This window comes from Magallana gigas, chromosome 6, assembly GCF_963853765.1.
Source record: "Magallana gigas chromosome 6, xbMagGiga1.1, whole genome shotgun sequence".
Lineage (NCBI taxonomy): Eukaryota > Metazoa > Mollusca > Bivalvia > Ostreida > Ostreidae > Magallana > Magallana gigas.
Genome location: NC_088858.1, coordinates 25,262,654 through 25,277,864, shown reverse-complemented (window position 1 = coordinate 25,277,864; position 15,211 = coordinate 25,262,654). Strand labels below are relative to the sequence as shown.

The following is a 15,211-nucleotide window of genomic DNA, read 5'->3' as shown; positions in this document are numbered from 1 at the left end:
ATACATATATACAAACATGAAACAAAGAATCTAAGGGCAGACGTTTCCAATCCCCAAGGCAACGTAACAATGTATTGGGCGGTAATTCTCTGGTGATGTGGAATCACCTTTGTTTTTGTATAAGGATTTAACAAAATAAACTAAAAATTGAATTGAAACAATGCTACTACATGTATCTAATATAGCAATTAAAAATTTTTTCATACATTGAAGATAAAAATATTGACCAGGTTCATACGATATGTTCATTAATTACATTGCCATACAATTTTCAACTCTTTCTCCAATAACAAATAAAATCAGAGAATGATTGTTTTATATGTCACGACCATAAAATATTTAACCCGAGACACAATATATATACTTTTCACGAAATTAAAAATATCATATGACACCTGTACTACAAGAAAGAACTATATATGATAAGAGTTAAATTTGGCCCCCATAATTCACCATTTTTTAAAGTGTTTCGGTTACAATAAAATGTTATGTTATAATTTAGAAGACTTCATTTAAAATATATTTTTCACATATTTGTTTGATTTATTTGCACTCATTTGCAGTATATGACGTCAGAAGTGACGCTATTTCAAAAATTCAATCAAAATCAGTCGAAATTGACATTTTTCATATCTTTTTACGAATGGGAAATAAAGAGCGCATGCTTGAACCAGGACAACTTTTTTGTCACTTATTAGTCTTGGCTAGATACATCTCTGATTAGGATATTTTGTTGGTTCAAGCATGCGCTCTATGTTTCCTGAAAGAAAAACCTCTTGAAAACAAGCTTTTTTATGCTAAAATGCAAAAATGGCGGGAAAAGGCTGTCTTTACAATGCCGTATTTCTAAATTGTGGGCACTTGAATCAAAATGAACATTAAGTTAAAACATCACATATATATCTGTACAAAGAAAACAAAGAATTACAGTAAAATAATGAAATTACTTTTAGGGGGCCATTTTAGGCCCATACCATATATAGTCCTTTCTTTACGTTTAAGTAAAAAAAATAAATCTAAAAAAGGCTTTTTCACTTATCTCCACTTTCCTTACATACATGTATATACTTGTCAAACTATGAGTAGGACTCAAAGAAAAAAGATCAAGATGAAGTTCCCCCAAAACCTCACATCGACTTTGATCCAGTGATGACCACAAGATTCTGCTTTGACTCTAAAAATGAAGATTTAAAAAGAGAAGCCAGAAACTAATTCCCCTGGAGGAGAGCTCTTGGAGAATATAGAGGGCGGCCTTCAAGAAGACATCGAAGTATCAATCACAACAGTCATTTATTTTAACTGCCTTAAGAAACTAATTTTAATTAATTCAATTCCGTTCATAATTTAGTTGAATGTATTTTTTTTTTGTAACAAAAGTTCACTCCTAAACAAGGCGACCAACACATATCGTCATTCAGACATCAGCAAACTGTTGGACAGATAGCAGTATGTTAACTGTTTAAAATCAATTTTTTTCCTTTTTCCATTTGGATATTTTTATATATTTTTATACAGAGATCTTTAAAGGAGATTGATACTGTCTACAAATGGCCATGACCATCGAGCATTCTTAACATTAAAATAATTCAACATTACATGTATTTAAATCTAGGTAACTGACAACATTTAACTGTTCTATCCATGAGCTCCTAAGTCACTTTGAAATTATAACGTCAGCGATTTTTTTCTTAATTCACTGATGCCCATGCACAAATGTTTATAAAACTACAATTAACCAATACATAAATGAAATATTGACTAAAGGAAACAAAAACTTGTAGATTTCTGGAAAAACCCTTAACATTTACTAAATATTCTTTTAACAGGCAACCAGAGAGTGGCATCTGGATTCAGACGATGTCAGATATGGTTTACATCGAACGTATTCCGATCAACCGCCACAAGAATCTTGAACCGATATTTATTGGACTAGACTTGGTCCTTGTACCAACTGACCAGCCAGCTAATAAACTGATGCAAAGTGATACATGTTTATGTCCCCTTTCTACAAAGAAAAACAATTATGAAAAAATCATGAAAAATACATCTCATATTTATAGATTAAATCAAAGAAGTGGTCAATAATACCAGTGTATTGCTGTTAATAATGTATAGTACACACTGTCTTCATTGTTGTGTTTTGTATTTAGAATGGCTGGACCATATTTTAGGTGAACGTGATGGACCTGTGCTGTTGTTGCTGCTGCACGTCGCCTCCAGATCCATATTACATAGAGGTATTTAATTTTATTTTGGTATATATGCAACAGGCATATTTCGTAATCTTGATACAAAAAAAAATAATCATCAGATGCGGGGTACTACATGTAGCTTGCATTTCTTCTTTTTTCAGAAGAAAGAGAATTACCAACGAGCAACTAGGCAAGAAATAAGAGAAAATGAAGAAATCAGACCAGAAGACCAAAACATGGAGAATATTTCGTTAAATCACAATGCTAATACGGAAGAAGAGACTAAGCCAAAACGTGTTGGGGTACATCAATACTAAAATATTTTGTCAATATTGTCAATTCTTTAATTTTTATTCTTTTAACAGGAAACCAGAGAATGGCATCTGGATTCAGACGATGTCAGATATGTTGTACATAGAACGTATTCCGATCATCCGCCACAGGAAGAACCGATATACATTAATATTTCAAATAATTAAAAAATGAATACAAATATATATCCCCTAAACATGTGGCGATTTTTAAGAAAAGTGTAAACTTTTTTTTATAAGATACATAGCAGACAAGTGTACAGTTTCAAGATAATATGTCGACATATACAGATAGATATATGCATTTATGTCCGTCCAACCAAACGTTCTCAAGATATTTATTGGACTAGACTTGGTCTTTGTACCAACTGACCAGCCAGCTAATCAACTGATGCAAAGTGATACATGTTTATGTCCCCTTTGTACAAAGAAAAACAATTATGAAAAAATCATGAAAAATACATCTCATATTTATAAACTAAATCAAAGAAGTAGTCAATAATACCAGTCTATTGCTGTTAATTATGTATAGTACACACTGTGTTTTGTATTTAGAATGGCTGGACCATATTTTAGGTGAACGTGATGGACCTGTGCTGTTGTTGCTGCTGCACGTCGCCTCCAGATCCATATTATATAGAGGTATTTAATTTTATTTTGGTATATATGCAACAGGCATATTTCGTAATCTTGATACAAAAAAAAAATAATCATCAGATGCGGGGTACTACATGTAGCTTGCATTTCTTCTTTTTCAGAAGCAACTACATGTAGGCGGGAAATAGGAGAAAATGAAGAAATCAGACCAGCAGACCAAAACATAGAGAATATTTTGTTAAATTACAATGCTAATACGGGAGAAGACGCAAAACCAAAACGTGTTAGGGTACATCAATGATTAGGGTACATCATTACTTCGCTATATTGTCAATTCTTTAATTCAATTTTCTATCTATAACAGTTTAAGATCAATTTAGAATTATGATACTAGTAATACACAGAGCACAGCTGAGGAGAATGATTTTGAAATTCATATTTATCATGTAACATTTTTTTTTCAGAGGATGAAGAGGATAAGACGATTTTTTAAACGTCTCTTTTGCTGTACAGCAGGATCAAAGTACAATTTTAAGCTGTGATAAAGTTTGATTTTTTATCATCTTTACCAATCTGCACCCTAAAAAGAAATGTTACTTGTTTGAATTGCTAAAAATATCTTTAAAGTCCCTGTCACTCACACCTTCCTCACTCTCATGGTAGGTTGAGGTCATACTGTATAAAGGGGAAATATTCGCCCCCGTTATATTTTCGTGCTTTTTGTTCCCGTTGGCTGCGGGCAAAATTAAGACATGTAGGATCATATAAGTACATTTTGGACATCCTGGAGCACATATTGTATATGTCCCTGTTCTCATCTTTGATCACACATGGTTTATCTCCGTTAGGTCATTTTGGAGCACACAGAGTACATCTCCTTGTGCTCTTCCCGTAGCATCTCTTTGAGCTGTAATGTGTAGACGTTGTAGGAACAACTGTAGGAGTAGACCGGCACAAATAAGTTTAAATCAGAGCAATCCTTGGATTATTTCCATTTTAAGCAATGATTTCTGTCATTTGGACTGGTCCCTATCCCAGTTTTCTTCACACAAAGAGACCTTCAGGGGATTCACTTCTTTGGATGTCCTGTTAGCACCAGATGTGAACTTAGTCAATGAAATCAGAAATATTTACATTCAGTGTATATTCTTCTTATTTTTGCATTGAAAATCAGAGACGTTCAATTTCCTGTGAATACATTAGCCTATTCATGCGCTATTAGCACAAATGTAAAAGTCATCACGCGTTTTGAGCATAATTATTTGAATGTAAGATGAAAAAAAACCCGTTCAAACTTAAATAACCAATTTACTATGTACTTATAAAAAATCATATCTATTCGTTAATAAAAAAAATTTCTCTCGACAAAGTCCGTATTCTCCGTCTCCCGATTGATCATTCAACATACAAGCGTATAAGTTAAGCTTACAATCAATTCATTAAACAACTGCATTTATAATCATTGTGTAATAAAAGTTATTAGTTACAGTTTATAGTAACCCTTTTCTTAATTTTAACTTGTACGTTGATCGAATTCAAAATCGACGCCTTTTGAATATCTTACTTCCGTCCGCCCTTTAGATATCTATTGCATATCTAAGGCAGCAGATGCAGAATGGGGATGATTTTATTAAAGACATTTGTAATGCACCGTTTTGGTTGAATCGGTTGTAAGCTAAGGTGTTGAAACATGGATCAGAGGACGAAGAGAATCGCAAAAAAATTTTATCGATGAGTTTTAAGCAAAAATTGCATCTGATTTGACAGTTTGAAATAAATCCAGATGGCGGCGATGGGTACTATGTGTATTGTTAAGTATAGGGTTTTATTAATTATGAATTTATGAGGAAAATATATAACGTCAGGTGCTTTGATATTTATATGCATATCTTAAAACAAAGATGCCAGATCCAAAGTAACTGCCCGCCCTACACTTTCCGCCTTAACGTTATGTAGTCAATCCGCATTCTTGGTCACCCTTTTCTCAATCTGGAAAGTTCTATCCATCAAAACTTAAATTGCACATTAAAGAAACGAATTGGCTCCTTATATTTATTCAACATTTCTCATATCTTAATTTCTATCAACACCCTAAATAAGTTCCCAGTAAATGTATTCACTCTTTACGTAATCCGTCAACATCATTTCATTGAAAGCATGTATTTCAATGTAAATTCCCACTGACATGGATCCACCAAAGCGTGTCCATCATCTTCTTATCATTTTTGCTATTTTGGACTGGTTTTTCGAGAATGAATTTCAAAGTGGCTTTTTAATTCATTTCACAATATTTACTTTTTAAAATTATCGCAAGTAAGCGAATAATTGATGATTTAAGATATGATCTGGGTTTTTTTTTGCATGATGTAAATTGATTGAATAAGGAAGAATTTTTTTAAATGCGGCATCTGCTTAAATGATTTATACATCTTATTATACGGATTGAAGGTGACTTTTCAGTTTTGCGGGAAGAAAATATGATTCATCCCAATGTGCTTACCTGAACCGATGGGGGAAGATCTTTCTCAAGTTTCCGCAGTGGTGACTTGGTGATCCTCACTTTCCTTTCTACTGGAACATCTGACAGTCGACGGAGTGAAAGATACCAGCCCTTCAACTGCATATCATGGATGGTACCGGTCCTTTTCACCAAGTCTGCATCAAAGTCATCAAAGCTTCATACAGGGACCAGGTTATTTCTTTGGAACAGGGACAGGAAAAGGTGCCTGCATATCCCCCACATCCATCTGCGCTGGGTTAACGTGACAACTTTCTTCTTTAGCGTTTTCACAGTTACCCCTAAAATGTTGAAAGTATTGTACTATTTGTATTTATTAAGCTATTCCAGTCACTCAGTCTCAGGTGATAACTTTTAGCATAATTACATATACTTAATAACAAGGCCGTCTTAAATCTTTGTAATGATTAAGCATATTTAGGAAAATATGATATTGTTTAATGGCTTTTCATCACATGTATTACAATGTACTTAGCTTATTGGAATCTATTGCCTATATAAACACTTTATCTTTCGGAAATAAATTTAAAAAACTTTTATTAACCGGTACTTAATTAGTCTGAGCATGCATACGCAAACTCAACTTGTATGTGTGTACAGTATACATGTATACATTTATACAATAAAATGCTTTCTTTGGTGATTCATTCGGGATATGAAGGTAGCGACAGTGCAGAAAAATACATAACCCGCGTTTGCAGGTCATGTAAAAAAATTTCTGCAATGATTAATAACTTCATAAACTGCATGAATCACCAAAGACAACATTTTATTGTTAATATTAACATCTTTCTTTTAACTTATTAATAAATTGATTACGAAAAGTAAGTAAAATTCACTAAATTAATGTTAACTTAATGTACATAAGTCGTTAGCTAAGAGAAACAGCCAAATCGTCTCCTGTGACACTTTGAGTCCGACATCATCACGATTAGTTCGTGCAGTCCGTGATATTTCTTAGGTTGCTATAGGTTTTGACCAATCGATAAACAGGGCTTGTCAATTTAAGTCCTGTCATTTTCACATCAATTTCAGCCGCTGTAGATTTAGACCAATCGATAAACGGTGCGTGTAGATTTCAGTCTGGCTGTTTCTATAGAGCTATGAATTAACTATAGGTTATAATTTCCGTAAGAAATAGATTAGAAGGAATAATACTTGGTAGATGTAAATATATTTCTGTCTTAAAATGGTACTATGTAATACTTGCATATAATATTCACTCTCACATATTTATCCATTCACAACTTCCTTGGATATGCAAGTTGTAAAGGCTCATATTTTAAAAACTGCATTGCACATAAAAATTAATGCCCATTCACAAATACTTTTTTTTAATTTCATAACCACAGAAAAAAATTAAATATTATGTCTTCCCATTTGTACACGTATGTTGCAAGTTGTTTATGGCTCCTGATATATTAGACTTCAATTTCTAACTTCACTCATCCTGTAGTGTATAACTGGCCTTAGACCAAATCGTTTAGGCCTATAGTATAATATACAAACGGATGTTATTAAACGGGGTGCAGAATAACTTGGCACCCATTTGTAGTTAAAGGCATAGTCAAATTTTAGTGACATTATACGAAGTAGACAGCAGTGGAATATTTGTCAATTAAAATTATATAAATAGGCATATCAATATAAAAACAGGATTGCATTTGTATAAGATATAAGATTTAACAGTAATATTCCAGTCATCGTAAAGAATCTGAAATGATGTGATACTGTCACCATGAATTATTGTATCCTGTACCTCCATAGACTTCACTGACTTTGCTGCTAACTTTTCCATCTTGGAATTGAACATCTTCTGTTATATAAGAATAAGATTGATTATGTAAAATTGACAGTCAGTAGATGTATATAGTTGAGGAGCAGACAATAGGTTATGATGGAAGTTGCTCTTACGTCTACGAGCAGTCCAAAGCACTCTTAAAATGATTTTCGTACAAGTAAACAAGAAATAAAATAGCTGCCGAATTGCCATAATTAGCACACGACGCTCGGCGAAATTTTCGTCTTGTCCACAAAGGATTTTCCGGGATCAGCGAATCCTCTTGATTATTTAAATGATACAGAAGTTATAAAGAGTTATCGCCTACCTAGAATCTTTTTGTATAGACTCAATCATTGATTTGGTAAGTGAAGACGCAGAAAGGATGACAAGACGTAGCCTTTAGGTCACATACCACTATTTTTTACCCCGTGCTCATTGACCACGCAAGTAGTTCCATTCTAAAATTGTATGTATTATTTCAAAAATTCCTAAGGGTATTAAATGGTCGACTTTGGTTCCTTTTATGGCATGGATGGAAAGAAGAAGGTTTGAAAAAAAATACAGGCAGGAAAAAATTTAGAAAAATTATCTTTACAGGCGCAATAGAAAGGGTGTCAAGGGGCCAATGTTTACCCAAATTCAAACGTGAAAGTGAATTTTTCATGGTAGGGGTTATTTTAGGGGCCATATCTCAGTCCCCTCTCGATTGATTTTCCTGTAGTTTGGATATGTTGTTAGACTAGTGTCATTCTATAGGTAAGCTGTATTTGAACTCATTTGAGCCGGTGGATTTTTTTTTATGATTTATTTTTGTATAAAGGAATAAGAGGGAAAAATAATTGTGGTCTGTGTCCTTTACACAGGTATTGAATATTGTGAAGCACGAGTCCGACTCTTTCTATACATATTTGTGACATACTTAGAGTTAATCTTTCTTTAAAATTGCAATGCAGTTTTTGATAAGACGCTTTGATTTGATATGAAACATACTTTCAAGTGAAAAAAACAAAACATACTATACATGCAGATGTATCCGTTATACACTTGTAAAAAAAAGAACATGTGAAAAAGTAAGCTTAATTTCGTTCTATGGCTAGGTATTATACTCTGTCCCGAGTTTGTGCTTCCACGACTTTTTGCTTGATATTTCAATAACAGTAAATACCTTTGTGCTCAAACTACGTTTATCCACTAATATGAAAAATGTCCAGATTACTTGTTTTGAAACGCCCCCTCTACCGCCTCAGGTTTCAATACACATCCAAAAATTGAAAGTCTACGGAGATTTTGCATTGCATCAGCCATTAATAAGCCCGGATGATAATGTTAAAAAATTGCGCGATGTATTCCGAGTGTATTCCGAATGGAGAAAAGATCACAGTAAACATTTCCCATTACAAATCTCCGTAAGAAAATTGTTTTCGTTCATGTGAAGTTTTATGAGTGAAAAGGGATAATTGTTCAATGAAGATAGCTTGGATATACTCACACATTTCACTTTCATCGATTTCAATTGTATTTCTTTCACAGATATGTGTATTTTTTTTTTAAAATCATCAAAAATTGATGGAAGCAATAACTAAACTTGGGACAGACTATAGTATGCTGTAACCCAGAAAGCATTTTTTTGCTAGCGAATGGCTTTCGTTCCACTCCGTTACCGAAGAGCCTATAAAAAGTATACTCTGTCCCGAGTTTTTGCTTCCATCGGTTTTACGTATCTGTATTGAAACGCCCCCTCTACCGCTTCAGGTTTCAATACACATCCAAAAATTGAAAGTCTACGGAGATTTTGCATTGCATCAGCCATTAATAAGCCCGGATGATAATGTTAAAAAATTGCGCGATGTATTCCGAGTGTATTCCGAATGGAGAAAAGATGTAAACATTTCCCATTACAAATCTCCGTAAGAAAATTGTTCTCGTTTCTGTGAACATTTATGAGTGAAAAGGGATAATTGTTCAATGAAGATATCTTGGATATATTCCCTTTCATCGATTTCAATTGTATTTCTTTCATAGGTATGTGTATTTTCATTAAATATCATCAAAAAGTGATGGAAGCAAAAACATGTGACAGACTATAACATATTTATTAATAAGGAGTTCACCATTTAAAGTACGTCAAGTTTTGTCCAATTGTATCAAGAAATAAGGAAATTAGAAAAGAAAACGTTAAAATTTCAGCCGATAACTGGTACAGCGCCAGTATACATAAAGCTTATGCCACTTATGAGCTTCCATAGAAATAGAATTTTACTGCATAACATTTAAATATCCTCAAATATAAGCCCAAATCCATTAGAAAACATTCAAGATAACTTGTAAAATTATCAATATAAAGTAAAGCAAAAAATTCACAAAAAGTTGTTCAGATAAAAACAAGCCCATGTTTACATTTGACTTGTTGCAGACGACAATACTCCAATATGAAAGATTCAACTATTACACATAAAATTAATATGGCTACTGAAAAAGGTATACACATGTAGAAATTATCTTTTTTACAGAATACTAAACAAGTTTTAAATCATTACTTACTCTGTGGTAGGTTAAACTTGACAAAAAATACAGAGCGCGATGTTTAACCGCATAAATGGCGGGCTTGCCAGTTGGTATAGCAATTTTACCAAAAAACACAAGAGAGTTCTAAAATGAAACATCAATGATTAAAGAAAGATAACTCTAATTCTAACAATTGACAGAACTCTCTCTCTCTCTCTCTCTCTCTCTCTCTCTCTCTCTCTCTCTCTCTCTCTTCTTCTTCTTCTTCTTCTTCTTCTTCTTCAAATATGTTTTAAATTTACGTCATTAATCTAAAACCTTCATAACCCGCATGAATTATCAAAAAAAGCATTTCACTGTTTAACGTATATTTGCATCTTTCTTTTAACTAATTAATGAATTGAGTGAAAAAGTAAGTAAAATTCACTAAATCACTGTTAATCAACATCAGAACGTTAATTAAAAGAAACAGCCAAATCGTCCCCTGAGAGACTTTCAGTCTGACATCATTATGATTATTTCATGCAGTCCTTGATTATTCTTAGGTCGCTGTGTCGATTTCAGTCCTGCCAGTATCCTAACAGTTTCAGTCGCTGTAGATTTCCACCAATCGATAAGGCGTGTAAAATTCAGTCTGGCTGTTTCTATAGAGCTATGAATTGACTATAGAGCCATTTTAACAAGACCTTGGACTTTCGGTTAGACGAAGCTATCTATTTCTTGCGTCAAAACAAGTTGAAAATGACGCGGTTTCAAGCGAAATATGCACCAATTGCGTAGTCTTAACTCAAAAGCCAGACATATCTTGTTGATTTCAAAGAGCCAGGGCTGAGTGGCCAGCAGTGAAATAGACAGGCCGATACGTCACATTGCTGTTTGACACAACTACCCAAAGTCCAAGCTCTTTTAAAAATGGTTCTAAGTTTCCGTAAAAGTATAGGGAATCATATTTTGTAGATGTACTTGACTGTAAATATATATGATTGATTGCAATTTACATCACCAAAATCAGGGTGTGATTTTAAAGGGTTCATTAAATAATAAACTAAAGATCCCCCTTTGGAATTCTTAAAAATTTTACAACTTTATCACATTTTGAAATAAACATTGATGTTCTGGGGGGGGGGGGGGGGGAGGTGGGGGAATGCATTTTTACATATATCTTTTAAATGCAAGTAATTTTACTTGAAATTCCTAAGTAAAATATTCAAAAGTCTTGTTTTCTTTTAAAATGCCTTACATGATTTCTTCCTAATCTTTTTTAAATATTCGATTCAATTTAATTTTTCAATTTTTCAATTGAAATTGATTCACAAAGTTCTTTCAATTGACAACATACATACTCCCGAGTTAGGTTAATATCAGTTTTATAATAATATTATAATATACTGATCAAAATTTCTTACGCCCCAGTTTTATTATCATTTAGATAACTTTGACATCAGTTTTTAAGTCGTTGCCACTATCGACTGTTGTTAAAACTAATAAACTGTACATGTCAAAAAATTTGTAATCGAGTGAGAAATTACTCGACCATGACCGAATTTGTTGAAAAGCGCGAGGTGCGTGTTCGATATGTTTTTAGGATTTGTTTTTCGACACGACTCGTTTAATTGATTCCCTGCTTTTAATTGATTAACTGCTCATAAAAAACATAAAACCAATTGAGTAAAATACGGCGCATGTCTGCCTAAAGCTCTTCAAGATTAATGATCCAAGAGAGTGCGGTTCACAACACGTTTGTTTTCTTTCAGAATATCTGCTTAATTTATGATTTTCATCACAAATCGCTAGATTTGTTAAAGACAACAACAAAATCATTCTAAGGCTTGACTGGAAACCAATGCAACTGGAAGTGTTGAAGACCTACCATGTACATGTAACGGCACGTCAACTCACCTTTCAGATAGCTAGACACCGCACAGCACGCGCAACTGCACGTCATCTTTTAAAGTCTGTCCCAAGTTATTGCTTCCATCAATTTTTGATGATTTCTAATAAAAATACACATACCTGTGAAAGAATTACAATTGAAATCAATGAAAGGGAATATATCCAAGATATCTTCATTGAACAATTATCCCTTTTCACTCATAAAATTTCACAGGAACGAAAACAATTTTCTTACGGAGATTTATAATGGGAAATGTTTACATCGTTTCTCCATTCGGAATACACTCGGAATGCATCGCGCAATTTTTTAACGTTATCATCCGGGCTTATTAATGGCTGATGCAATGCAAAATCTCCGTAGACTTTCAATTTTGGGATGTGTATTGAAACCTGAAGCGGTAGAGGGGGCGTTTCAAAACAGATAATCTGGACATTTTTCATATTAGTGGATGAACGTTGTTTGAGCACAGAGGTATTTACTATTATTGAAATATCAAGCAAAAAGTGGTGGAAGCAAAAACTCGGGACAGAGTATAGAACACATTAATGGCCTGTGGGCCTATAGGTGGGACGAGATAAATCCAAGACCGAGGTCGTTCCTTAGCATTCGAATTTTGCAAAACTAGATCACATAAACAAATGGAATAAACTTCCACAAAGGGTTTTTGCGTGGACCCTGAGGTCCACGCAGAAAATATATAAGCGAGGTTAAACCGGATGCTATGGGGAAAATTCAGCCTGCGCATGAGCTAGCCTGGTTCCTGTGCGTAATGGGTAGCTCAGGGAACCAGGCTAGCAAACGTTTATCTGAATCGGGATCGGGATTCCGTGCCATATATGCACATTTAAGTTCAAAGGCGCTGTAATTGTAAAGCTGTCGGTAAACAGTACAGAAACAAAGTATTCTTTTTGAAAAAATGATTGGCATGTGATATGAACTATCAGTATTATGAAATAAGTTAATGTTATGCCGAAACTACAACATGCATCAAATAGCATAATTTGCAATGTTTTGATTTCTGAATACACATGTAACTTTACTTTATTTTTATAGTAGGCGAGGCTAGAGAACTTCCCGATTAAATTTTTTGTAAGTTTAACTATGATTCAATAATTATGTCACTGTATAAAAGTTTAAATCTCAAGAAAAATGCATCAAAATAAGATTTTTTTTAATTTACACAAAGCTGTCACTACATAGTTAACGAAGTAGTGCGAATCGTAATGTGTGCGCAAATAGTAGAATTCACTGAATGCCTGATACTATACATGCAAACTTCATTCATAGATAGATCATAATTACTTTAGAAGCATGCACCCTTTAAATTCTGAGATAAAAGTCAGGGCTATCTATACATACATGTATACGTAATACTACGTACAAATTTAGTGGTTAAAGCAGAGGGCTAGAGTCGGTGGAATCTCTGATAATTTTAAGGCTTTCACGTTCTCGTTGGAAACACATGCAAATGGTCCACGTATTGTAGTCCTTTTTTAAAGGACAGCAACTTGTTTTAATTCAGTTGTGGGGCCTCTATGAGATGCCGTTATTAATGGAAAGGGGAAAAACACGTTGTGGTTTTAAAGCTGTGATTTTTATATCGTGGAATACCTGTACTTTCTTGTTTTTTTTTTTCAAAAAGCACTTGAATAAATTTTGATCGAGTTTTTTTTTTTTCAAATAATGCTTTGTTAATCTCTATTCTTGATATTTGATAATCGTCATGGACAAAATAATAAGAATTAGGAACAGTGTAATACAAACACTTGCCTGGGGCGTTAGAAATTTTGACCAGTGTGTATGTATGTGTTTATAATGTAGAATCAATCAAAATTGTTAATTTCACCTCAGTTATGGCTTGACTACCTAAGTCTTCTATGGAATTAGCATTTTCGCGGGTTTTAACATATCTTGCTCAAAACGTTCTTTGCATTTTCCGAGAATAACTTCGGATGATACATGTACTATTTAAAGTGTTCATGCAACTTCTCAAAATGCTTCAGCTTCTCTTTGTGGTCAAGCTCTCCTTGCAATAAAAAAATATTGCCTAAAGTTTTGATAGTATCGAACCAAAAACCTAAAACCTCTTGTTAGACATCAGTTTACCTAATATCTAATGTTATTTAACAACTGAGCCATTTAGTCACAATACAGTCTTTTGTTGCGACTTTGTCCCAGAATTTACGGACCTGTATTATTTTTCTAAGATGTCCATTTGTTGGGATAAAAAGTGTTTAGATTTTATGTATAGTGTTTCATCTCTCCTCAATTTTTTGTCGATCGAATTTGATTTATTTTCCATTAAACTTTTATTGTACTACAAACATATGGAGCACATACATGTACCCACTCTATAACAGAAAAGGCACAATTTAGGTGTTAATTATTCACACTCGCCATCAATTCTTTGTTAACCATTTCTTTTTCTGGCACACATTTTCTCTTTCTTTTACCCTTTTCTGACAAAAGCAATAAGATATTTAAGATAAAAAAAGAGAAAACAATGAAAATAGACAAAGAAAATAGAAAGACAGGACCGACCACCACCCCCTCCCCCGTCCTTCATCTCAACGCCAAAGTTTGACTAAAATACTCTATGTTACGTCTGGGTTTCTAATTCACACCACTCCTCTAGCTTGCTTTGTTGGTATACATGTAGATCAAAAGCTCTTTCTTAATCATTAACAAAATAATGTGCATGCGCGGATCCAGAAAATTTTTCCGGGGGGGGGGGGGTGTCCGAAGGATATTATTAATTGTGTTTGCCAGGGGAGTCCGAGGCATATTTGCGATAATTTTACTATGTAAATTTAATAATTTTTTATTTTCCAGGGAGGGGGGGGGGGGGGGGGGGGAGTCGGGACCCCCCGACCCCCTCTCTCTAGATCCACCCATGATGTGTTATATTACAACTCTCTTCAATGACTTCAATCAAGTGAGCTTTTCTTTGTTCACACTGTAAACACAGTAAAGGTACCGATCTAAAACAAGCATAAAGCATGAAATCATGTGGTATCTTGTCATCCCACTCGTGAACGGATGTAGACAATCCAAAAATAACCACACCTTTAATGCTAGTTTTAACTCTAATTTTTAAATATTTTGATAGGTAAATTAATTTCCTTATAAATCCGTTTAGTATAATATTAGTATAATTTTTGGTATATCACTTATGTTGTGCATACACGTGTCCTTAACTAAATATTCAATCTAAAGTTAACATTGCTATATGACAATTTGTAATTTAACGATTTTTAAAATTTTATTGATAATTGGGAAAAGACACGTGTTAATACCATAACGTATAATTAATTAATTGATTTCTTCGGCTTTTCTACACTCAAAGTTTGGGTGAAATTCATACATAGAATGGTGGTCAGTTTGCTTTAAAGAAAACCTTTCCTCGATCAA

General features: G+C 33.7%; 2 long non-coding RNA genes across 2 annotated transcripts; one reads left to right on the top strand and one right to left on the bottom strand.

Moving 5' to 3' along the window:
• The first annotated feature begins 1,285 nt into the window (after positions 1-1,285).
• Positions 1,286-3,145, top strand: LOC117689452 (uncharacterized). The gene is made up of 3 exons (XR_010714904.1): positions 1,286-2,237; positions 2,354-2,494; positions 3,059-3,145. It is a non-coding gene; the product is annotated as an uncharacterized lncRNA (long non-coding RNA).
• On the bottom strand, positions 2,514-10,013 carry LOC105348809 (uncharacterized). The gene is made up of 4 exons (XR_010714903.1): positions 9,943-10,013; positions 7,378-7,434; positions 5,601-5,899; positions 2,514-4,206 (listed from the first exon to the last, which is right to left on the bottom strand). It is a non-coding gene; the product is annotated as an uncharacterized lncRNA (long non-coding RNA).
• Positions 10,014-15,211: the final 5,198 nt, after the last annotated feature.